General features: G+C 40.1%; 1 protein-coding gene across 1 annotated transcript in view; it reads left to right on the forward strand.

The window, feature by feature from the left end:
- Positions 1–26,953, forward strand: part of EFCAB14 (EF-hand calcium binding domain 14) — a 664,702-nt gene that overhangs the window by 575,523 nt on the left and 62,226 nt on the right. The window lies entirely within an intron of this gene.

Here is a 26,953-nt window from a genome sequence, read left to right on the forward strand (position 1 = left end):
AAGAATGCCAAAGAAGCTGAAAATAAACTATTGATCAACTTCCATATTTATTTTATTTTTATTTTTATTTTACATTTGTTGACCGGGATAGTCCGACTGGATGCATGTCCATTTTCAGCGGAGGCACGGGGAGAAAAGCTCCAAGGGTAAGCAGATTCAGCATTACAAAATACCAGCATTACATATTACAAACAGACTATTTACAGAGATTACATAAGTAAGCAAGTTAAACAAGTTCTACAGGTTACAGTTAATCCTGAGCACAAGTCAGGATTAAATTAAATTACACAGTAAACTGGTTAACAGATTTTTACACATTCTAGAGAGAGTTAGCTAGGCTTGATACATTGCCATAGCCAGTTATGGCTAAAATAAAAAACAAAAAAAGTCACAGAGTCAGCTCCAACCATTTATTCCATTATTTAATCTCTATAGATCTGCTACCACGCCCATTCATCTTTAGGGATCTAAATAACAGTTAAGAAGCCTTCCTATATATACATACATACATATATTTGTATACATTATTTAATGTAAGACATTTACTTCAAACCAGTAGGAAATAATGTATTATACTTTGGAATTAACTTAGTTTTCCATTCTAATAATTTACTTAAATAATCACCACCTCTTGGTAAAAAAGGCTTTACTAACACTGAAAAAAACAAACCAGACTCCAAGCCCCCATGTGCTTCCATAAAGTGCTCAGCTGTAGGACTTTTAGTGTTGCAGTTTCTAATATGCCCCAAATGCTCTAATCTAGGGATTTTGACCCTACGTGTAGTTTGAACCACATAGGCTTCAAACAGTTATGTACACCCCCCCCCCCCTCGAAGAAATGAGAACATAAGAGCAGAAGCCAAACTAGTTCCAGTTGTAGAGAAGATCAAAGAGAACAGATTGCAATGGCTCAGGCACACGTGCAGAAAAGCAGAAGACAATATGGTGAATAAGATTTGGGACAGACAGGAAGAAGGTAAGAGGAAGTGAGGGCATCCAACACAGAGGTGGATGGATTCTGTGAGAGATACAGTCCAGCATGAGTGTTGAAGAAGGCAGGAGTGTGGCATTGAATCAAGAGAGATGGCGACAGTTAACATGACACCCTGACCCATGTAGAAAAATGGGAAAAAGTGGGGTGATGATGATGACTAAGTGCATTAAAGGAATGGATAGTACTAGGTATTCATTTTATCCCATGGTTATAATTCTTGCACCTCTTGCTCTTCCATCCCATTTTCTCCCCAATCTCATCTTCTCCTATTATTTGGACTAGTTATTTGTTCTTTTATATTTTGTATTATTCTTTAGCCTTTTCATCTATCTCTTCAACATACCCTATCTAGGCAACACTGCAGAGAAGTAACTAAACTAAGCTGTGGGTCTGCCATTCTTAGTACCTAATAGAAGGTGAGATTTTTGGATTGCATTTAATAGGTAGTGTAATAGATGTAAGTTCAGAAATCCATGTTAATTCACAGTTTCTTATTCTGTCATCTTCTCTTGTTAACAGTGCTAATATTTTACAAGACGTCCCTGTGTCTGTCTGTGTGCCTGCAGTTAAAGTTTATGCCAGTGAGACTTGCATAACTGCTGTATGAGGTTAATCCTTCAAATGTGATCCAGTAAAAAAGAAATTAGCTAGAGATTCTACAGCACATTTCAGAGGTGGGAAAAATCTAGATCACCCAGCAAAACCCATATAGCTGACGATAATACCTCGTGACTAGTAGCCCAAAAGACTCTGGCATTTTCAACTTGAGTTCTGTTGTTTCAACAAAACTAAAGTTGGTAAAGGAGCTTGAAGAAATCACCCTGAAATACTACACTGATTCTGGACAAAGATACACAAATAAATTTTGCACTGTATTTAAAGCATCACAACATTGAAACTGTTTACGGTTTCTGTTAATCCTATCTCTGTGCCTTATAAGGAAGATAGGCAAATTTTATCCTGCTCACAACTCTACTGTAACAGCAATAATTTTCTGTTGAATTAGGCAATTAGTCCCTGCACAGTCTTGGTTAATATGGTTTGTTATTGCTTACCTCATTAGTAGCCTGTCATCTAAATGTAAACCCGTGTGTTGTATGGAAAGAGTGAAGACTGTACCCTGGCAAAGATAACTCCCTCAGTGAGTTCCTGTGCAGTATGGCAAAGCCATGTGGCAAGAGCTTCATTTAATGAATGAGAAAGACAGTACCAAAATTCAGTAATTTGCATTTAAGGACAGAAAGACTTGATGATATTGAACTGCACTTTCTGAAACGTACCACTGCCAGTTGGTCAGGTCTGTTTGACTGATGGCTTCAAATGTTAATTTCTCTTTGGTTAGATTTGCAAGTCCAAACCTAGCCAATGAGAGCAGAAACCAGACAAATCAGAACAACAGAAAGCATTATCTGTTCTCTTTTAAAAGTGGAATGTTTTGCAAAATGTGGTAGATTTGAGAGCTAACGCATTAGCAGTGAACTGCCCATAGCAGCTATGCATTTTTCTACTTCATTACAGCTGTAAAGCCACTTTTGTAACTTATTTATTTAGTATCGTACATAAAAATGTCTAAATAAATAAGTTAAAAATCTCTTAACAGCCGATTCCCATTGTACTGCGATCTGCATAGAACTTCTTCAAAGTTCTATATTTTGCTACAAGTTACCAGCACTGTCTTATGTTAATGCATTAAATTAAAAATGTCGCTTTTTCTAACTAAAGCTCTACACTTCAGCTCACATTTTTTATGAATTCTGGGTATGTTTTATAAACTTGGTTTCTTACAAGCAGTAAGAACATCAATGCTATTACTTTTATATTTCTATTTTTATCAACATGTAAAATGAAAAGGTTTGGCTTGTGTGTGTAAACCTTTCAAGAAATAAGTACATGTGTAACAGTTGCTCACTTAGAGCAGACCTGGGCATTATACAGCCCCCGGGCCTCATCCGGACCTTTAGCTGTCCCTAACTGGCTTGCAGACTGTCTCATAATTTATCTGTACATGCGTTTTGCATCTCGGAATGAACTAAACCAGCTGTTGCATGCATTATGCATCTTTCCTACCGCAAACTGCTCACGAAATGTAACGTTTGTTCATCTGCTTCTGAATTTAGCTGCACAGGAATACAACTAGTTGCTTCTAAATTTACATCTCGTCTGATAACTTCACCAACAAGTAAGAGTGTGTGTGTGTGTGTGTGTGTGTGTGTGTGTGTGTGTGTGTGTGTGTGTGTGTGTGTGTGTGTGTGTGTGTGTGTGTGTGTGTGTGTGTGTGTGTGTGTGTGTGTGTGTGTGTGTGTGTGTGTGTTGCCCCCAGTATGAATAACAGGTGGTTAATGTTATTGCACACACTCAAACCCTGTACCTTAATTACAAGGAGCAAGAGCCTGAATTCTCTACCCCTACCACCACTGAGAAACTGATTCTAGCAACAGTTTGCTTAACTTTAATAGGGTACCTGATGCATTAATAATTCATTTAGGTGGCAGTGACCTGTGTTGTCAAACCGATCCTTAAATATATATGGTGGTATTCTATCATACCAAACCTGCATCTAATAACTTTCTAAGATTATGTACAAGCAATATTTAAAATGTTTCCCTTGTTCTGAGCCTTTGTCTCCCCTCCCTCCATAAAGTTTGGCTTTTTCCAGATTTCTTATACTACAAAGTTGGCAGATATGGTTGAGTGTCAAGTGCATTCTACAAGGAGCTGAGAGCTTCAGAGGAAGAGGTCAGTGCTGCTTATGCCAAGTCTGTTTACAGTGTGCAACTGTTGTTTAACAAATGATAATCACTATTGTGCTAAATATTTAAAAGCATTTTTAGTAGCACAGCAAGTAGTATGCTTGTTTTTGATGCAGAAGGCTGTGAGTTCTACTCCCACGGTATGTGGATGGAATGCTGATACCGTACTGTGTTGTACTTTAAAGGGGGTGGATGCTGCAATCTTCAGTTACAGATCTCTTTAATGTGGGATTATTCTGATGACTTTTGCTTCTTTAGGTATTGTGCATTGACTGATATTGGTTGACTGTAATGACAAAAGTTTGAGTAGACTTTTACTGAAGTAATGTTCTGAATTGGGCAGTTTTTTCATTTTTGGTTCATGCATTTTGTTTCATTGCTTACTAGAAAAAATGTTTGAAACTACAAATTTAAAACACGCTCTAAATGCTGTATTATACAGGGAATATAATTACAATCAGGAAGGTGTATTCATGTATGCATGGTCCTAAGAATGTGCAAGGGGTCTATGATTGAAAAACAGCCCAAAGGTAAACTTTATCCACTATTGGTCAGATGCATTTTCTTTGAGTGTGAGTTCAGTGCTGTTTCAAAGAAAGTGAGTTGCAAGGGCAGAGAAGTTTTAATGCTAAGTCTGTTTTCATTGTGAGATTGTATTGCTTTGTTTAGCAAATGTTTATCAGTGTTTGTGTTGTAAAATTTGAAATAAGATTTAAATTAAATCCTAATACAGTAGATTCATAGATTAGTATAGTACTAGGCTAACTGCCCTTTTAAACCTAGCCATGTAGTACTGTACCGTTTTGTACTTGCATTAAATTTGTTTTATTTTTCTTGTTTAATGTTCATCAAAAACATTTTTAGAAGTTTTTTATCCAGTTCAGTTATATCTTTGATTATCCAAACAGTTTGATTATCTGAGCTACCCTAGGTCCCAATTAGTTTAGATAATCGACTGTGTACTGTACTATGCTTTTGCTTTGTTTTTTTTTTGTTTTGTTTTTACAGAAAAGCATAGTAAATCAGCAGAATGAAGGCATCAGGAACAGAAAAAGAGGACTGGAGAGGGCAGTAAATGGGCGGGTGTTATGGGAGGTGCTAGGGGTGCATCATTGGTCCAGTTTCGTAGCTGCTACAAATTAGGTCGGAGGAAGGGAAGGGAAGTCGATACGCTTACCATTGCTGAATCTTCGAATGCTCTATTTCAGCACAGTCTTGACACCCTGACAGGTGAAGAATCACTACAGTTCAGTTTTAAAAGTGGCATATTAGTGAGTTACACAGAATGATTTATCCAACTATCCCCTCCACAAGTCTCTAAAAAGGTTTCTGAGTGGGCAGAGAAAGAGACTTCATATGTTTGGGTACGGCAAGCACATTATGATTTAGTTCAGGGATTGTTATTCCAAAAGGACTTTTTGTGTATTTTATTGGGACATTAATTTGTATATTAATTATTATTGTAATATAATTATTTATAGGGCTGCACACTTTGCTTGGACAAGAGTGGATTAAAAGTAAGTGTAGATTGTTGTAGCAGCTGTTAGCTCTCAGAAAATGTCAGCTCACATAAAAAAAAGAAAGATTGATAAACAATGTGGAGTTTTTAACAAGACATGGACTTCTAAGTATTTGTTTACTGAAGTCAAAGGTAAAGCTGTGTGCTTAGTTTGTGGAGAACAGATTGCTGTGTTTAAGGATTACAATTGGAATCACCATTATAAGACTAAACTTGCAGAGAAATATAACAACTTGAATGATGCAGAGCAGCCGAGGACATCTGAAGTTTTGCTAGCTAAGCTGGAAAAGTAACAAGGACTTTTTACCAAGCTTTACACAAGCAGGGATGGGGCAGTCAAGACCAGCTTTGTGATATCCCTCAAAATTGCAAAAAGAAGTAAGCCATTCTCTGATGGGAATTCATCAAAGAGTGTTTGGTGGATACTGCAGCACTAATATGCCCTGAGAAAAAAAGAAGCATTTGAGAATGCACCCCTCTCCAGGAGAACCATAACGAGAAGGATCGAGGACATTACAGGAAATCTTGAGCTTCAGCTGCAAAACAAAGCAGACAATCTTGACTTTTTTCTCCTTGGCTCTGGATGAGAGTTGTGATGTCTGCGACACAGCCCAGTTGCTCATCTTTGTGCATGGGATAACGAAAGACTTTGAGATTACAGAGGCACGCTGGCAGCAATGCTGTCAATGAAAGGGACGACGACAGGGAGCGATTTGTTCATGGAAGCAAATGCATGCTTGCACAAGCTGAGAATGAAATGGGACAAACTGGCAGGTTGTTACAACTGATGGTTGTCCAAATCTGACAAGAAAAAAAGTTGGACATTTAAAGTGGATGCAAGATAAAGTAACTGAAATGACCCCAGAATAAAAATTGGTATTTTTGCATTGTATTGTACATCAGGAGGAGTTGTGTAAGTCTGTGCTAAAAATGAACCATGTTACTGATGTAACTAAAATAGTTAATTTCATCAGGGCAAAGCATTGTATCACAGACAGTTTGTTGCACATTTGGAGGAGCATGAAACTGAATGTGGTGACATAGACTACCATACAGCTGTCAGATGGCTCAGCCAGGGCAAAGTGATTAAAAGAGTATGGGACCTGAGAGCAGAGATTCGAGAGTTTTGTGAGAAGAAAGGCAAGGACACCCTGCAACTCTCGGATGCCGACTGGTTGGCAAATCTTGCATTTGCTACTGATGTGACTACACTAATGAATGAACTAAATACCAAATTGCAAGGAAGGGCCTCTTTGCACATGAAATGTGCAGCCTGGTGAAAGCTTTCATGAGAAAATTGCAGTTTCTTTAAAGCCATTTGGAGAGCAGCATTCTAACCCACATGCCAACACTGAAAAAAGCCACACCATCTGGCGATCACCTCCGCAGGTACTCATCCATGTTAGGAGCACTGCATGGTGAGTTTACAAGGCAATTTGAAGACTTCAAAAGAGTTGAGAGTGAAATGCTCATGATTACTTCTCCCTTCACTTGCACTGTGGATAATGCACCCAGTGATGTTCAGCTGGAACTCCTTGACCTGCAATCTGATACACTACTGGCAGAGCACTTTAAGTCAGTATCACTGCTGGATTTGTATTCTTCTCTCAAAAAAGAAAACTTTCCAAACCTGAGGTGGCATGCTCCAGAAGATGTTGGTTCTGTTTGGATCTACCTATATATGTGAACAAACATTCTCAGTGATGAACTTTAACAAATCCAGATACAGATCCTCTCTCACTGATGATCACCTGTCAGCTGTCCTTCTCATATCCACCTCAGACATTCAGCCTGACTTCAGTGCACTCAAGACAGACTAGATTTCGCTCACTGACTAAAAAGAAATAAATGCATAAAAAAAATGAAAAAAACAGCAAATGAAGTAATTAGGGTACAGAAATTGCAATTGCAGTCCTATTACTTTTTTGTATAAAGTTAATTTAATGTTGCTGTTTGAAATAGTGCAAAAACGTGCACAATTTCAAAATTGTTTCTGTGACTGTTGATTAAATGTTGATTAAATAGTGAAAGTTTCATCCTGTGTCTTGGCCAACCTCCAATCAACCCAAGGGTGTCTCGTTGCCCTGCACTGTGAGACCTTGCATCGGTGGGACACTAAAGTGCTTTCAGCTACACTAGTGTATGTCAGAGTTGTATTTAATCTGTCCTCTAAACTGAAGACTCTTTCCCCTTTCACTGTATGCGTGCACACTACTGGTCCCCCTCCATTTTTCTCTTCCTATTGTACTTCTAGGTCAATTACTTAAAACTACTTTCTCTTGGAAAAAGTTTACTATGTACCTGCAGCCCCTACTTTAATTGGTTTTCCCTGTAAAGGTGTTGGTCCTTTTCACCACACTGTACTAGATTAGTCGCATAAGATTTGTAGTTATTAGGAAGATACTGCAGTACACTGACTTGGAACTGACTTAGCTTGGTTTTCCTGTTTTCTTTTTAGCAGCTGGCCTAGTCCAGATGTTCATCGTGTTACACTGTTGCAGTCATTACAGTTGGGTTATCCTGCTGGCAGGCTACCCGCAGTCGGCCTGAGTTCCAAAGTCTAGGTCCGGCGTTGGTTGCTGTCACCTCTTCCCTGACGTCAGTGCACCAGGGATATAAAAGATGCAGCCAACGCCATTTTCTTCACTCTTTCTTGCCGCGCGGTGCACGAAGCAAAAGCAGTTCGCAAGTGCCGGTCAGCCGAATCCTGAAGTTTTCAAATTCGAATTTAAGATCCGAAGTCTTCATTAAAGCTAAGTACCCCGTTGGGGAAACTTTTTCTTGCTCCAGACCGATGTCAGAAAAAGTTACTAACTGTATTTCTGGTGGGAAGCAAATACCTCATAAGGATTTTCATTCTTACTGTAGTCCTTGCCTAGGCCCTGACCATAACGTTGCTAGTTGTCGGTTTTGTGCTAGATTTAACCAACGCACTATTAAGCGTTGGTACGACTTTGCATTTCATTACTTTGGCAGAAGATTTAATTATATAATGCCGTCAGATAAGCCGACTACCGGAGTTTACAAAAAACAAAAAGAAAAAGAAAAGGACAGGCATCCAAGATCCAAAACCGATGACGAGGCTTCTTCTAGGCCTTTCACCGGTTCGCCGGTTCTCAGTGAGGCGCTTTTGCAGCCCCTGACGCCCACTACCTCAAAGCCACAGGCCGCTTCCGACTCCCACGTGGAGCCGGCTGGGTCTCTGGAAACTCAAGGTATTGGACACTCGGAAACCATTCCCTCAGATGGGCCTGGAGCCACTGAGCAGGCATTGGCTTCTGAGGGTGTTTTCAGGCCTACACAGTTATATGTAAAACCTACTTCAGCTACAAAGGCAAAGACTACAGCAGTTCTAAAGACAAAGAAACAAGTACAGCATTCACCTGGACAGGCCTCCATGCCTAAAAACAGATGCTTAAAATGGCCGAAGACCTTATCACTTTGATCAGGGGTTCCCATCCCCCTCCTGAAAAGAGGCCTAGGCAAGAGTTAGAATATGAATCTTCAGACCAGGTTTCCATTTCCTCTGATTCCTCCTCTGAACAGGATTACTCTATTCCTCCCTATGAGGATTCTGATGCTGAAGAATCTGTCCCTTTAGCCTCTCCTCCTGAGGATTATTCTTTTGGGGAAACGCTGCATAGTATGAGGGAACATTTCCACTGGGAGAGCCAAGACTACTTAGAATCCAAGAAAAGGCTCAGAGATTTCCTTTTATTGCCCCAGCACAGGCCCCTTGCTATCCCGCCTGCTTTAGACATTGTAGATGATGTATTTTCAGAGTCCAGTTTTTCTCCAGACTCTTTACCACCAGCCCCTGTGAAGCCAGACAGATACTACAGGGTTCCTGACTCACATAAATTTCTCTATAAGAACCCTGCAGCTGACCCAGAAACCATCTCTCAGGGTCCCAAAGGAGTCAAGGCTTCTACTACAAAAACCCTATCCCCTCTGATAGGGATTCTAGGGCCCTAGACAGATGGGGCAAAAAGATTTATACCTCTACTACCTTGACTGTAAGAGCCTTAAATTGCCAATTTCATATGCTTAAGTATCAGCAATATCTTATGTCTTTGCTTAAACAGAAAATGCCAGCAAACACAGAGTGTGCAGACAATAAAGAAATGCAGGATTTATTGCATGCGGCTGAACAAGTTGGAAAGCATACTTTGCAATGTGGTTTTGATTCTCTTGAGGCCTCCTGCAGGGCCGCTGTTACAGGTTCTGCATTAGGAGGCATGCTTGGTTAAAAGAACAAAATTTGCCGGATCATGTTAAAGCAAAACTATTAGACGCTCCTTTACAGCATGATACTTTGCTTGGTGCTAAAGCAGAAGAGGTGTTGAAGAAAATGGAGGACAAAGCTAAATCTATGCAAACAGTCAAGGATTTCTTGCAGGTACAGCCTCCCAGATTTAGCAGGAACTAGCCTACAAAAAATTGGTCCTTTCCAGTGTCAGATAGACCACAAAGGGGCAGATACAGATGCCCCAGAGGCAGATCACAGCCCCAAGGTTCATACAGGCCTAAACAATGGGGTGCTTCTACCTCCAAGAGCGGAGAGGAAAAATCACAGCCATACAGGAAACAGTCTCAATGATTTTCCACTTCCAGCACCAAGCACTTATCTTTTGGCAGCCCCTTTGGGGGGAAAACTAGCACTTTTTCCACAAAATTGGCACATGATCACCCAGGACAAATGGGTTCTAAATATAGTTTCACAAGGCTACAGGTTCCAATTTCACACCCTGCCAAGGCAAAACGGTATGCTGGACCTGCCACACAATCAATGGGCAGAGGTACAAAAACAAGTTTCATCCCTCATGGACATGAGGGCCATACAACAAGTACCAGAACAAGAGCAGGGTCAAGGATTCTATTCAAGACTGTTCTTGGTACCCAGAAAAGACAAAGCCTGGAGACCAGTACTGGGCCTATCTATTCTAAACACATATCTGGATATTCCAAAATTCAAAATGTTGACTGTACAGCAGCTTCTGCCCATATTGGGCAAGAAGGCTTGGCTTGTGACTTTAGATCTAAAAGAGGCATACCTGCATGTCCCAATCAGACAAACATGCAGAAGATACCTCAGATTCAAAGCTGGCTCAGTGCACTACCAATTCTCTGCACTGCCCTTTGGCTTATCTACTGCACCCAGGGTCTTCACAAAGTGCCTGGCACCGGTAATTGCATTTTGCAGACAAAGAGGAATACAAGTATATCCTTATTGGACAACTGCCTTATTCAAGCAGAGAACAAGGACATTCTACTACAACATCTGGCGTTTGTAAAAAGATTACTGACAAGTCTAGGGTACACAGTAAACGAGAAGAAATCAAAACTTGTACCATCTCAAGAGATAATATTCCTGGGTGCAAGCTTAAATACAACTGCCCAGATGGCTTATCTCATGCCAGGCAAACACAGACAACTGACTACTTATTTCAAAATGTTGGCAACAAAGACCCAGTTATCTGCAAGAAAAATTCTGCAGGCTTTGGGTTTCATGGCATCCTGCATTCTGCTAATTCCATATGCAAGACTGCATATGAGGAAACTTCAATGGTATCTAAAAAGTGTTTGGACTCAACATTGCCACAGCCTGTAAACAATAATTACCCTCATTCCCTGCCTGCAACAGGATTTTCAATGGTGGTCAAAAGCCTGTCACCAAAACATGGGACAGCCATTCACCTTACCCACAGCCAGGCAGACATTGACAAGAGATGCATCAGATTACGCCTGGGGTGCCCATATGGCAGGAAGATGTATTCAGGGCACATAGTCCACAAGTCAAATGCATCTACATATCAATTAAAAAGAGATGCTAGCTGTTCAGAATGCCCTAACAGCCTTCAAGGATCAACTTCACCCAGGACAACTACTAATAAAGATGGACAATACTACAGTCATGTGGTACATAAACAAGCAGGGAGGCACACATTCCTACCCCCACTGCAGGCTAGCCATGAACTTGTGGCACACAGCATTGACTTACCAAGTACATCTGCAAGCACAATTCCTGCCAGGAAGGAAGAATACTCTGGCAGATGACCTAAACAGAAACCTAATGGATCCCCACGAGTGGAACTTGGATCCACAAGTCTTTAGCATGATAACAAGGACCTGGGGATGCCCGGACATAGACCTATTTGTCTCCCCTCACAACTACCAACTACAAAGATTCTGCACAAGGACTTATCACAAGCAAGCATGGAAAGTGGATGCTCTATCTTTCAGCTGGAAAAATCTAACAGTATATGCCTTTCCTCCCCAAGGTACTCCTCAAGGTCAGACAAGAGAAACCAAAAATTATACTTATTGCCCCAGACTGGCCCCGCCAGCACTGGTACCCAATCCTAAAGAGCTTGTCTCACTGCCCAGCTTGGACATTACCTCAAATTCCTCACTTATTGACCCAACAATACAGTCAGATACTGCACAGCCAACTCAACACCTTAAACCTGGTGGCATGGCAGATAATATAGCCTCTCATGACACACCTCTATCTAAAGCAGTGATGGATGTTATTTTGGAGGCCAGGAGGCATAGCACCAGAAAATCTTATGCAGACAAATGGAAGAGATTCTGTGCTTGGAACCAAGCACAAGATATTGACACAATTGTTCCATATATTCCTCAGATTTTGCAATACTTAACTGAGATGCTAGATTAAGGCCTTTCTTTTCATCTATTAAAATTCATGCCTCTGCCATTTCAGCTCACTACAATACAGAACCACCTATTTTTTCTCATCCGTTACTAAGGCAGTACCTCAGAGGGGCAAAAAACATAAGACCTCCAAGGAGAGCACCAATACCTGCATGGGACCTCAAGTATGTCTTGGAAAAACTCACACTGCCTCCGTTTGAGCCAGCCTTTGCAGCTGACATAACATTCTTATCCTGGAAAACAGCTCTGCTCCTAGCAATAACCTCCACTAGAAGAGTCTCAGAGTTACAGGCACTCATGGCTGTGGAACCTTTTACAATTTTCCATCCTGACAGGGTTTTGGTGAGGACAAACCCTACATTTATGCCTAAAGTAGTGTCCACTGTGGCCCTTAACCAAACAATTCATTTGCCTACTTTTTATCCAAACCCACAGAATAAGGGTGAGAGAATTCTGCATTCTTTGGACATTCACAGATAGCTACGCTTCTACTTGGACAGAACTAAAGCTTTCAGAAAGACTGATCAACTCCTAGTGGCATATGCTGCAGCATCACAAGGAAAGCCTATCTCTAAACAGACTATTTCAAAGTGGGTAGGCCATTGCATTCGTTTCTGCTATTCACAGCATGGCAAATCAGTGCCTAAGGACATTATTCAACCAGAGCAGCAGCCACTTCAGCAGCCTTTCTCAGAGGAGTACCAACCAAAGACATCTTAGCGGCTGCAACTTGGAGTTCAGTGCATACCTTTACAAAGCACTATCACTTACCTCTGCAGGGCCTTATAGCCTCTCCTAATCCTATTTAGCTCCAGCCTCCCAACCTTAGCTTTGGGCTTCAACCCCATTGTAATGACTGCAACAGTGAAACCCGATGAACATAGTACAGTTGTGTACCTACCATAAATGTAGATGTTCGAGTGTATTCACCGTTGCAGTCCAGGTTACCCTCCCACCACCCCCCTTTTTTCTTTGCTGGGACCTATCTGTACTTTTCTACAATATACAACCGATGTGTTGTATTTGCTTGTAGATGAAGGAAAAGTAGTTTTTTGTGTATGCATGCTTATTGGCATACTTTAGCCTACCATTTTAGGGGCACCTGACATCTGGGGCAAGAAAAACTGAAGAAAATGGCGTCGGCTGCATCTTTTATACCCCTGGCACACTGACGTCAGGGAAGAGGCGACAGCAACCGACGCCGGACCTAGACTTTGGAACTCAGGCAGACTGCAGGTAGCCTGCCAGTAGGATAACCCAATTGTAATGACTGCAACAGTGAATACACTCGAACATCTACATTTATAGCAGGTACACAACTGGACTTTTTTCTGACTCACAACCTTGTATTACTTTGTGTCTACCCCCCTCCCCCACCTTGAACCTGCACACCTCCCTCCCACTCTTGCTTAATTACAGAGGTATCAAAAAACCTGATGTAGAAAGGCACCATCTTTTGACTTCGCTTTTCTGCCTTGCTTCATAGGAATCCCCAGTAGTGTGCTCGCATGTAAGTACTACCTGGTATTGTTTTTGTTTGTGATTCTTATTGGTATTTTTGCAAAGTTCATCCTAAAAGGATCCTGCAGTCCTTCTGTAACCACTCTGCCTCCCCAAAAACTAACTGTAAACGTGTATGCACCCTATTGTAAAATAAAACTATATCCTATACCTACCACTGTTGTATATTAACCCTGCATGCATTCACTAGCAGTCTACCATGGATTTTATCTCCCTTTATTCTCCTAGGCTCTTTCCCCCTCCTTTGAGTGCTCGTAGCTTACCATTGTACTTAGGCCACCAGGTGGTATTGTTCAACCACTACCTATCTTTTAATACAAGCCAAAAGTACTGTAATTGTTCTATTAATTTACCACTGCCCTGTTTTAGCCCTTTTAATACTTAACAATATTCTGCTAAACTGCTTCTGCTCTGTTTTCAGCTCCTATCCCCTGTCAACCCTCTGCATCCTTCTAATTTCACACACACAGTGCCTTATGCCAGTGCCTCCTTACCTCTGAGCTAGTTCTCAGCTTCAGTGATAACTTTTCGCTGGCTTTCTTCCTTCTTCTTGGCTCTGGGTTCTTGGTACATTGTTATTTTTCTGAGTAATGTTCTGCCCCTGATTCTGACCTAGTTGAGGACCGCTACTCTTATTCGTTGACCTCTTGGCAGTCAGTTCTCCTGAGGGGAATCTAAAAAAAAAAGTAATGTAGTTGGTTTACTGAAATATGCTATTTTCCTGATTAACTGTAGTGGTCTCATTCATATTTATAGCATTAGTAGTTTTATAAAGATGCCCATTGTATTATGTTGAGTTGGAACTTCTTTAATTTTCTTTTTCTTAAGATTTAATTTTCCGTATGTGATTTTTTTTATATGGTATTCATTCTAATACTGAATTCAGAAGCTGGCATTAGTCTTTAGTTTGCTGAAAAAGCTTGTGGATATTGGAATTTTAACTTGCTCATTTCTTTTTTAACATTTTAACAAATGTTTACAACAGGGCAAAGTAGTTCACCATTTCAGTATTTCCCATTCCTCAAGAAAACCTCCCTTATAATTGGTTCCCTTTGGCAACTTGGATATGCAAAAAAAGCTCATGGAATGCATTATACACTTCAAAAAGTATATAGCGGCACTGTAATCTTTTGCATTTATTATTTTTAGTGTCAAAATTTGACAATACCTAGCCTACATCAGTTGAATTTTTATGTTGAGCAGATTGTACCTAAACAGAAATGAATTATTGGGTGATTTTGGCATAATCTGTTGAAAGGGAGCAGTGAAGGTCTTTAAAGGATAAATTTTCAGTAAGAAATTATCCAGAAAATGGAATTGAAGAAATAACTAATGCATTTGTAAGGGAGATTGACACATGTAGTGTTAATTAACAAACACTAGCTGGCAGTATAGGACACGCATTTGCATTTCATGACCCTGCTCTAATTGTTTTTTTTTTCAATTGTGATTTTTATTTCAAATTTTCTTTAAATACAGTGAACAGTCCAGTACAAGATGAAAGAAAATAAATATATTAATGTAGTTACAATGAATTGAAAAACAAATAATGCAGAAAAGCTACAATGTATATGAGATGACTGACCTTCATGATATAGAAAGGCACAAATAAAATGACAAAAGCTGACATTCTTTTAATTGTAATAGGCATTAACAAGAGGCGAGCATGGCTTATAGTGTTGAATATGACTTAGATTTCAGACATATTGTCTAACAACTGGTCGTTAATAATGATACTATAACTTTAAACATTGTTATTTTGTCAAGAGAGGAAGTGTAATCATATACCTGAACCTGTCCAGGTGGACAGTAGTCTCTCCTTTGATAATCATATTGCCACAGTAGTCAGGAAGTCCTTCTACGTGGCACACCTCATCATAAAAGGGTTCTCATCCAGGAAAAAAGACGTCATTGTTCTCCTCTACTCGACACTCATTAGACCCATTATAGAGTACAACGCCCCTTTTGGAATGTACCTCACAAGACATCTGCAGCAGCTGGAAAGGCCACAGAAGTGCCTCACAAAGATGATTACTGGCTTCAAACAAATGCCCTACACTGACCGCCTCAAAAAACTCCAGCTTTACTCCGTAGCATATCGCCTACTCTGAGGTGATCTCTGCCTAACATATAAGGCTATGTCAAACCCAGAGCTGTTGGACATGCTGCACCTAAAGAAATCCCAATCCCTCTGAGCTACACGATCTATGGACCTAAACCTTGTCACCACAATAAACAGGACATGCTGGCGGGATAGATTCCTGTCCCAGAGACTTCCTATACTCTGGAACAAACTACCCATCTATGTCAAGCAAAGTACTTCATTAGCACTCTTCAAGAAAAATCTTGAGTGAATGGGAAATAGGAAATACACCCCAGGGATCACTTCTGTGTCTCTGCTGGACAGTGGCACAGGAAAATAACTTTCTTGGGTAGCGTAAGCTATGGAACCTCGCTGGCTAGGCTTATGAAGGCCCTTGGGCCGATAGCCTAGTACCTACCTATGAACTATTTACATTATTTACACTGGGTTGTCGCTCATGTAGATTGTCATGGAAAAGATTATAAGTTGATAACTTTTACATGTGGTAGTAGGTACTAATGCTTATATACTTCAGGACATTTCGATAAACCGAATGGACATAACATAATCCTCTTGCAAAGAGATTAAAAGTAGCCTTTATATGGAGCTATGTAGGAAAATCACTATTTAATGGGGAATAGGAAAGAAACATAAAAGTGCTCTAATTAACTTAGTGAGAGTTTGGATAAGAACCTCTATAAGTCTTTTCTGGTATTTCTGGAAATAGGTTAACTTCTTGGGGCTTACTGTTCTTAGTTTATTTGCTAGAACATATTTGACAGCTATAGATTTAAACTCTGCCCAAGAAGTCTTGGATCTGTCAAGCCAGTTGAGGGCTATATAGGATTTCAGTGTTGCGCACAATGTTACAATAATATGTTTAGACTCAAGTGTGTAGGAGCTGGGGAAAATGTTTAATATTGCCATTTCCCACGAGATGGAATTTCATATAACCTGTTTTCTCTAGTTTTGCTCTTAAAGAGCACCATAGTTTGTATATGTTTTTACAAGACCAGAATATGTGGAGTGAACCCTGCTTTAATTGATATAAATTGCAGAAGTGGAGATTAGGCTGCCTACTTTTACTGTTGATTCATTGATCATTAACAAGTGGTTTCTAGAGTTTTGGGAGATAAACCTGTGGTTATGAACCAAAAAGCAGTTAATTTGAGAAATATTTGATAAGGACAGTAAGCAGATTCATAAAGGAAAGAAGGCTACTTACAGATGTATGGACTGCAGTTATTGTAGGATTGCACAAGCTGTGACGGTTACCCAGACTGCATGAATACCTACTTCTTTATCTCAATTCACAGGAACCACAGAAGCTTTCTTACCTTCAGGATGGGGGGCCCACTGTCATTTTCTTTCCTTGCCATTTGGCTTGGCTACTGCATCCAAGGCATTTATTGAGTGTTTGACTGTAGTTATTGCTTATTGCAGACTCAAGGGTATACACATTTACCCCTATATGGATGCCTGCCTTATCCAGGCACTAACTCAAAAGGAATTAGAGAAGGCTGTGCAGTTCACCATGGATCACTTTCATTCAGCATGCACCAGATGAATCTCACACTTTCTAGAAAGTTGTGTTCCTGGAGACATTACTGAACTCTAACAGATTCATAGCCAACCTCCTCTAGAGCAGGGTGAAATCCCTTGGACATTAATTTCAGGCCCTGAAACAGAAATGTGTAGGTCTCCAGTGGTCAGTTGTCAAAGACAGAACTCTCCAGATTCTTCTTTCCCTCCTTCAGCCTTGTCCCTTAGGTTTGCTGGGTTCTTCTGGAGCATGTCTGAAATGTACTGGAATGATGAAGGCCTTCCTGAAAGCGCAGATCGATATGATTGTCATCCCATCCCCATCTTTCTCCAGGTTTAGGGAAGATCAGTTTGGCCCACTTTCCCCTCTCCATGCTCCTTCCTTGGACTCAGTTTTGGCACCACTGGCTGCAAAACCATTGTTTCCCAGAGCCTGCAGGTTTGGTGCAGGTTTGCTTAGATGCCTTTTTGTTGACTAGTGCATTCGACTCTTTTGGCACTGAGGTCTTTGGAAACTGTAGGCCCTTGGCACCAAGCCCTCAAGCACAGTTGTTGGTTCCAACTAGGTCAGTGTTATTTTTAGTGCTGGAGTCCACAGCCTTCAAAGTCTCTATTCTGATCTTAACATCATAGCTGTCAAGGTTGACAGTGTCAGTGTCCCTTTCTTTGTCACTGACGTCTCTTTTGGTGGGGACCAGTACTGCACTGGTTTGGAGGTTTCCATTGCCAACAGACTCTGAGTTGACTTTCATTGTTATCAAAAGGATGATTGCTTCCTCATCTTGAAAGGTTGCAGATGCTTCTTAAACACCTGCTCTTCCCCTTGACAACCTTTAATCAGTCCCTCAGCCTTTTTATCATCATCCTCAGGGGCTGAGTGGACCTGAAGACATTATCCATCCTCCTCATGTGACTCTCGCAGTCTTTTGAGAATTAAGATGATTCACCACCTTAATCCTTCCAGGAAGAGAACATGTAAAAGTAGGCAAAGTGACTTCTCCATTGGAGTTCCTTACTTTTGACATTGACATGGATAAATGGGAGGGTTCCCTGCAGTCTCCTCCTGTAGATGTCATATTTGGAGAGATACTGGAATTGATGCACCAGAGAAGAAACTGGCCCACTGACATGCCTTCCCCAGACAATGAGTTGTTGTTTCAAATCTGTAGAGCCACCCCTGTACGTCCTGGGTAGTACCCACAGCTAACCGCATGATAGATCTGGTAGCGTGGAGGGTATGGCAAGAGCCTGATTGAACTGAAGCTATTCCAACAAAACTAGACAAAAGTCTTCATCCCTCTCAAGGATAGGCTGTATTGGAGTGAGGATCCTCTGGTGAGTTCCATTATTGTAGCAGCAGCCACCAAAAGTAAGCTTTGCTGAAAAGTATCTGAGGAGATGGATAGAATGGGGTGTGCTTATGCCTTGAAACATTTGCCTTGAGAATGTTAAATTGTAGTACTGCTAGACCTGCTTTCAAAGAGACATAACTGAACAGACATTGGGTTCTGTGAGAAAGTACCCACCTCAGAGTATAGGAAACCAGTTAAATATCAGGTGGCCACAATGCTGTGTCCAGTTTATCCATGAAACTATTGCACAGTGCAGCTGATGGAACAGCGAGAGTGACAGGAGCAGACATAACATTGAACTGCCATGCTTTGTTTCACTCTGTGATTTTGCAGACAACATTAAGGCATCCTTCATAAATGCCCCTTATGATGGATCCTCTTTTTGGACCCAAAGTAGAACAGAAGCTTCAAAAAGTGAGCAGAAAGGTAAGATGTAGTCTGCCCTTTGAGAAAAGTTTCAGATCCCTCAGTGATCATACAAGAGTCATAGTTCTAAATCACACTGGTTCAGAAAATCCCAGCATCCATCCTTTGACTACTTTTCTGATGGAGCAGCGAGGCAGAGGTGGGCCTTTCAACATATACCACCCTAGAGGCAGGGGTGACCTACAAATCCAGGCATTTAGAGGTCCCTTTTCTGGAAAGCAACCTCAGCATCCGTAAAGAGATGCCTACTTTTCCCTCTGGAGGCAGTTGGGGGGCCAATTATTTCTTTATTCAGATGTGTGGATGGCCATCGTGCAAGACAAATGGATGAGAATAATATACAGAGTCTGTGCAATTCCCTTTTCCTCAACTCCAAAATAAGTCTCTGGTACTTCCAGATTTTTCATGCCACAGTGCAGAGCTGCAAAAAGAGAGCTTGCTATTCTCCTACAAAAAAGGAACCATTCAGGAGGCCCCACCAGGCTGGTGTCTAGTGTCTGGGGTCTGTTCTAGAGTCCTTTTAGATACAAAGAAAACCAAGGATCTTAGGCCAGTCCTAGATCTAAGCTGCCTAAATCAGTATGCAAAAAGACCCAGTACAGTATGGTCATGGTCTTAAGTCATTTTACCCTGCCTGCAGTCAAATGATGGATGTGCTCTATAGACCTCCAGGAAGCTTACCTCCAAGTCAAAATTGCCATGCTTTGTTTCACTCTGTGATTTTGCAGAAAACTTTAAGGCATGCTTCATAAATGCTCCTTATGATGGATCTTCTTTGTTTGGACCCAAGCAGCCAGTCAGTAGCAGTTTTGTACCTTGCCACCACAGCCCCCCCATGTCTACTAAGTGCACATGGCAGCAGTGGCAGCTCATCTCCAATTGAAAGTTATCCGCATATTCCCATTCCTGCATGACTGGCTTCTCCTTACTACAGAAAAGGAGTCCCTTCCCCTTCAGCCATCTCAGAAACTGGTATTCATTGGATGCTATTGCATAATAAAATTTCCAGATGAAAGACTCCTATTCTTAAGAAAATTAGTAGCTCTATGTTAGCTCATCGCTGTCCCCCAGCTTTTGTAGTATTAAAGTTCTAGGACTAATGACATCTTCCTTTATCCTAATTCCACATGCTTGACTTTACATGAGGGTGCTATAGTGGACTGTCGGTGTACAATGGTCTCTGATTTCCAGCACTGTGAACACCCCAGTCCGTCTGACACTAATTTGCAGGTAGCATCTAATCTGGTGGTTACAGTCTCTACAGTCTCTCTAGGCTGGTCATTTGTCTTTCCCTCTCCAATGGCCATGAGTACTACGATTGCCTCCTCTTTGGACTTAGGGTGGCATTTTGAGAGCAGAATGGTACATGGAACCTGGAGTATATTAGTGGCCAGCCTTTATGTCAACATCCTGGACATGATGGCATTAGTCTTAATGCTGTATTCCCTTCAAAACTATCTTCCGTTAAGAGTGGTTGCAGTTTACTCAGACAGCATATTAGTATGTTATATCAGCAAGCAAATCTTACCCCCTATGCAGAGAGGCTGTGTGAGTGTGGCAATGGGCAACATCTTCATAGTGCTGTTGATAACAACCATTTTGGGATGAGTCAGTTGCATAATGGATAGGCTCATCAGATCCTTCTAATGCTTCACGAGTGGTCCCTCAATCTTGTAGTAGCACAAACACCTTCCACTGAATAGATTTAGACTTGCTGCAGTCTTTTTGCTTTCCTGTCCAATACCAAATGCCGAAGATACTTTTCCCTGATCCTTCCACAGGGTGAGTCAGTAAGGGATGCTCTGGTCTTTATCATTGACCTCTTGGACTACTCTACACCTTTCCATGATCACCATATTTCTGGAGAAGGCCTTCCTTGGTAAAGCTAATGTCATCCTCATTGGACGGTTCTGCCCCAGGCAAATATGTTTTCCTTTATTGAGACTTCATCAGCTGAATGTTGTCCCACCCATTTGACAAGTCGTACTTGGGCATCTGCTTCCTCAGTCTGACTGCTTGGATTCTTCATTTCTTGTAATGGTCTCTGGTCCTGCTCCTTCTGAAAGAGTAGTCCAGATCCTATCAGCTTGTTAGAAAAAAATCTGTAAAATGTAAAAGAGCAAGTGGAGGTATTTCTTCATTTGGACGTACAAGAACAACTGGACCCTTTCTTGTCCCTATCCCCTCCATTCTTTAATACATTTTGTTTATGTTTGATGCTGGTTCTAGGTATTCTACAGTTAAGGTTCATTTGGCAGCAATTTCTAATTTTCATACAGGATTTCCATCTTCTTCCCTGACGGCACAAAAACTGCAAGGCCTTCCCAAAGGTAACGTTCCCATTACATTTACCCATCAAAGATTCAACACTCCCTTGGTACTTTCATTTTGTTCTGGAAACCATAACATGTCCATCTTTCAAACTAGCTTCCCCAGATAAAATGAAATTCTTATCATGGAAAATTTATTCCTGTTAACTATATCCTCTGCAAGAACAATTTCATAATTACTGGCACTCTCTTCAGTAACTCCTTTTTTGGTTTTCCACAAATATAGTTTCATTAAGAGCCATTCCTACCTTCATTCCAAAAGTTATTTCGAAATCTATCCTGTTCACCTTCCAGTTTTCGTTCCACATAATTGTAATAAGGACAAATATCTTCTTCATGCCCTGGATGTACTTGGTTCCTATTTTACCTTCACAGTACAAAATCTATCAGAAAAGATTCAAATATTTTTATCTCCTTTGCTTCCTCCAGACTAGGATACAAAATGTGTCCAAGATAATGTCATCTAGATGGATTTCAGAATGTATAACATTCACTTATAACTCAAGAAACAAGCCTTTACCAATGAAACCTAAGTCTCATTCATCCAGATCAGTGTCATGAACCACAGCATTCTTCAAAATGTCTTCAATAGTTATTTGTGCAGCAGCATATTGGTCCATGCTGTGTATATTTTCCACATTATCTCCAGGTCTAGATCATTTACAGGAGCTGATTTTCTCAAGGGCATCCTGTCATGATTCCACCCAGAAAAGCAGATAGTATGGAAGTCTACTCCATCAGTTGAATCCGATGGATGGGATGAAATTGGATATGGAAGTTAATGTACTTAAAATGCTGGATCTTTTTCATCCTCAGTCCGACAAGCCACCCTCAGTCTTCCCTCCAAATTATCACCATGCATAGCTGGATGGACCTAGTAGACTTGTTTGAAGACCATCCTCCTCCTTAATTCAACTCCTATACCTCCACTTATGCTTTACAACTGTTAACCAAAAAATTAAAGGCCTTACATCCTTCAAGTATTCCAGTAGAGTGGACAACTCTCCTTATATTTTGTAGCCTACTTGGTGCTGTAAGGTAACCTGTGCCTCACTTTTCAAGCCGTGAAATACCCGATCCTGACTTGGCAAAACCCGTGGTTTTAAATACACCCTTACTAGGGACCCAAGTTTACACCTAATGCCACATTTCCACCCTATGAAGTACATTACCACTGCAGGTCAAGCAAAGTACTACCTAGCCTGTGTTTAAGGCTTGTCTTGATGATGGATGGGTAGAAATAAATTTTACACCAGAGTATCATGTACGGCCCTGCTTGATTTGAAAGGTGGGCACTATTAAGTATTTTTAAAGGGTGGCAAGGACTTTTAAATGTGTGTAGTTAAAGGTGTATATGGCCCCTGTGATGTCTTGCCTGGTATTGCTCCTATGTTCCCTTATAAAGTAGCAGCAAACTTAGTCTGAGATGGGGTGGGGAACAGGTGCATGATGGGAGAAAAGTAATAATCTCATCAGTTGAATCGGACACCCTAGGGAAGAAAAGGATGTAGATTTATAGTAAGTACATAATTTCTGTTTCAGTAAGTTCAGTTTATGGGTCCCTTGGGATCTTACGGGCTGCAGTGTGTTCCTTGACAAATATAGAGACTGCACCACGGTTGCCATCAGGTCTGAAAACATGAAAAATGCAAAACCCAGGTGTAGAAAGAATGCTCTCTTTGCATTTAAGCCACGTCTTAGTAACTGTGCAGACATGGATACTTTTCAAAATGCAGGCACTTTAGACTTATGTCATTGAGGAGAGCAACATTAGTGTGATCCAGTTTGGGTACAGATATGTTAGTTGGAATGGAATGTCCTTCAGTTTGTCTCTGTCTATAAAAGGCACAAGGGGATCAGCAAAGTTTTTAACTACTATGTGTAAGCTTTGGAATGAGAAATACAGACTGTGTATCTCATCCCATGTTAACAAATACTGGATCCCTATGGCGTGACACCAGCCATTTAGCCAGCTGTTGAAACCAGTTATCTTTTCTTTGGTTCTGTGCATCATTCAAAGTGAAGGAAGGAGTCCACTCAGGACCAGTGTGTTATGTGCATTTGTAGAAACTAATCTAAAATCTAAAGTTCTGATATGTCTCTCTGCATATCCTTCAGGGTTTTACTTCTCAAGTCATTCACTTCCAAATGGACCACTACATTGTTGTAGTTGTATTTGTAACGAGATAAAGGCTTTAGGGCCCTTGTAATGTCAGAAGTCCAGGTCTACTTCGTTAGACAGAAACTTCACTTACCCAAAATTCATATCTCCTAAACAAAACGCCGACAACCCCACAGCACCGGCTTTCCACTCCAGGTAAGTAACAGCTTGGCTACCCTGTTGAACTTTGCCCCTTACCCCCACTGTAGTGCGATTTCAAAGTTGGTATATTTAGTTGGGGGTGGGGTGGGGTTGCAGTCCCCCCACATAGAGGGGTATGGGTGGGGGGGTGAAGCCCCCCACTTTGGTGGGTTTGCCTTCACTTTTTTTTTTCAGGATGGCCAAGCAGTTACTTACCTGGAGTGGAAAGTTGGTGTTCCAGGACATCAGTGTTGTCCTGTCGTCGGCCTTTTCATCTCGGTGATATGGATTTCGGGTAAATGAAATTTCAGTCTACCAAAGTAGACCCCAGAAATCTTGATGCCTGGAATACAACTCACTGTAGCTCTCTCCTTATCCAGCCGTGGAAGTGATGAGTCAATGTGTATGATGATAATTACATGTCACTAAAACATTTATGTTGTTGCCTTGTGTCACAGATGTAAATTTGGAGTGTTTTTGTTCAGGGTGATGCTAGATGGTAGGTATGCATGATATAGATGAGTGTCCTGATTCTTGCTAAGACTTACTATTCTTTCTTCTGGGAGGTTTTGGATTGATTTTTTACAACCTCAGCACAAGTCATTGTGGCAGAATTAGTGAACGATTGTAGATGAGGTGCATCTGGTGAGATGGAAGCCACCAGATTAATTAGGTATTTACAACTTTCCCAGATGTAATTCTTGGTTTTGAGAATAAGCTCATTATCTGTGAGCATTATGTTGTAAGAACACTGTCTTAGAGGACCTAGTGGGAAGAGGCAGGCAACAGAGGTGAAACTAGCAGGCTAACTTTCCATCTTGTCCAGTGCTTAAATGTAAAGTAAATGCAGCTGAGGGTTGTGTGTTTATGGTATCATTCAACAAAAATATACAGAAGTCTCTTCAGTAAATGTTAGACTTTTCATATCTATTGAATATGTTGTCCTTCGGAAGAGATGTTAAGCCAAGCCCTAACTGCCTGACACGATGGTAGCCCAGGTGGTTGGAAAAGATCTCATGGCATGTATCAAAAAGAATATGGGTTCTTTAATTAACACAAGATAAACATAACATTATTTACAAAACATACATAATCACACATTTCTGTGCATCATCATCGTCTTCATTATTCTTCCATAATTGACCCCAGACCTCCTTCCACAATTATAATCTAATTTTTCACAGTATATCAGCCAAAATCCATTTCCCATTGAACAAAATTTCATTCAGTCTTTCATTCCAAATAACTCATATTACAGAAAGTAAATTCTTAACTACTCTTTTCATATACTATTTCTTCTTGTTTTTATAGTATTCATACATAATATGATTATATTGTTTACATCATTAATATTCTCAAAATGTTTTCTTCACACAATTTCCAGAGTTTACCCACTCTTTTACATTTAAAAAAGCATACTGTGTTGTCTCTTCCTTCCCACAAAATAAAAACAATCTTTTAACTTTCTTTTTATATGGAATATTCCCATTTACTGGTAACATATTTATTACCAGTCTCCATAGGAAATCCTGACAGTCAACAATCTGAGTACACCACTTTTTCTGTACATTAATGGATTCTATCACTTATGTTAATTTTTCCCATGGATTTGCATATTAATATTTATAATGCATCCTTCCATTCTTCTCTGCATCATCAGTTTTCATTCTCCATGTTTTTCTTGATAATTTTTAATATCTGTGTTTATATAATCTTTATCTCTTTTTCCTTAGTCTCATCTCCCCAATTTTTGTACTTCTGTGTAAACATTCTCACTATTAATTTATCATTGTCTTTATTTACATGCTTTACTACTGTATACAAGTTTAAAGAAGCAGAATAAACAAGTGGATTTAATAACCCCAGTCCTCCTCCATCTTCACTCCTATTCAACACACCTCTTTTCCCTGGGTTTAATCTTGAGCCTGCACTATTGCTTTTTCATATTTTTATGATATCGTATAAACATTTGACATGTATACTATTTTCCCATTAAAACAGAATTCACCAGATAAATCTTTTTTCTTGAATGCTAATCTACACGTCCTCCAGATAAACATATTTCTTTTATTTCTTTTATCAAACCCTCCCATTGCTTCATAGCTACATCATTTTTCCCCATTTTTTTCTGTAACAAACATAATACAAACATTACCCAAACCCTTACTTTTATCTTTATTCAAGGCTATTCCTTATTTCTTGTAAATATTAATTCAGGCAGACAAACACTTCTTTCATCCGTATTTTATTCGTAGCAACCACAGCTGTATCATTTGCATATGTCAAAACTGCTGGAATCACCACTTCCTTTTGTGTCCCATATCTAGCATTTTTCATTTTGTAAGTCACTTCACTCATCGCATTCATTGCTAATGCAAACAAAATCCCAGTTATGGGATATCTTTGTTTCATATCACAGTTCTTGCATATTTCTTTACTCAGCCACCCATTCAGCAACCCTCTCAATCTATTATTTTGATATACTGACATACACACTCTCCTGGTTTTGTTACTTATTCCTTACTTTTCCATAACATCCCACAAAGTATTATCTCCCACTGTATCAAATGGTTTACTAATATCACCTGCCATAAGTTTCACATCTTTCCTTTTACTTATAATATAATCCACAATTTCTTGAACCACCAGTAATAATTCCTGGCATCCCTTCTCTTTTTATACTATATACACTTACTTCCATAATGTCCTTAATCCTTTCTTTCATTCTCTTCTGTATTATTCTGATAAAAGTATGTGATTTGTCTGATGTAGGGAAATCTTACCAGCCCAGCTGTGTGGAATTTTGTAAATAATTCTGTTATTTGTGAATATTAGCATGATTTATACAAAACTGTATGTTATGTACTGAGCTAAAATGTAACCACAACATGCCCTGCTGACTTAGAACAGAAAATAAGTTGACATTGGATTGCTTTACGATTGTGCTATAAAAGTTCTCTCTGTTTCAGTGTAGCAGACACAATGTCTAGAGCTAGAAGTTTTTGTATTGTCTTGAAAGAGAAGTAATTACTAGGTTTAAAATATAAAAAGTGTTTTATTGCTTTATGACTTCCTAGCAGCTGCACCGTTCTGAGATATGTATTTTTAACACAGAGATGTTAAATTCTGTTAGTCTGGGAACTGAAGTCAGGTGACAGAAAATGATGTCATCCAAGCTAGCCCAGCAGTAATATTTGATATTGATTTAAGAACTCTCTGAGAGAGATTGTGCATTTCGTATTTTGTCTTGGACCTGGCAAGAGCATCCACTCATCACCATTATCTGCAATTGCCTTGCTATAAGTAAGATTTAGGGCATAGTCTGTCTTTTAGATATAGGCAGAACTATAGTAAAGATTAATTTAGATATTTTCTGTATTTAGTTGAGACTGTCCTGCAATGTTGTTTTAAAATATTTCCTGTGATTTTGAACTCTGAAGTTACTCTGTTGAGTTACTG

Source organism: Protopterus annectens, chromosome 10.part0 (assembly GCF_019279795.1).
Source record: "Protopterus annectens isolate FY-2018-M chromosome 10.part0, PAN1.0, whole genome shotgun sequence".
NCBI lineage: Eukaryota > Metazoa > Chordata > Ceratodontiformes > Protopteridae > Protopterus > Protopterus annectens.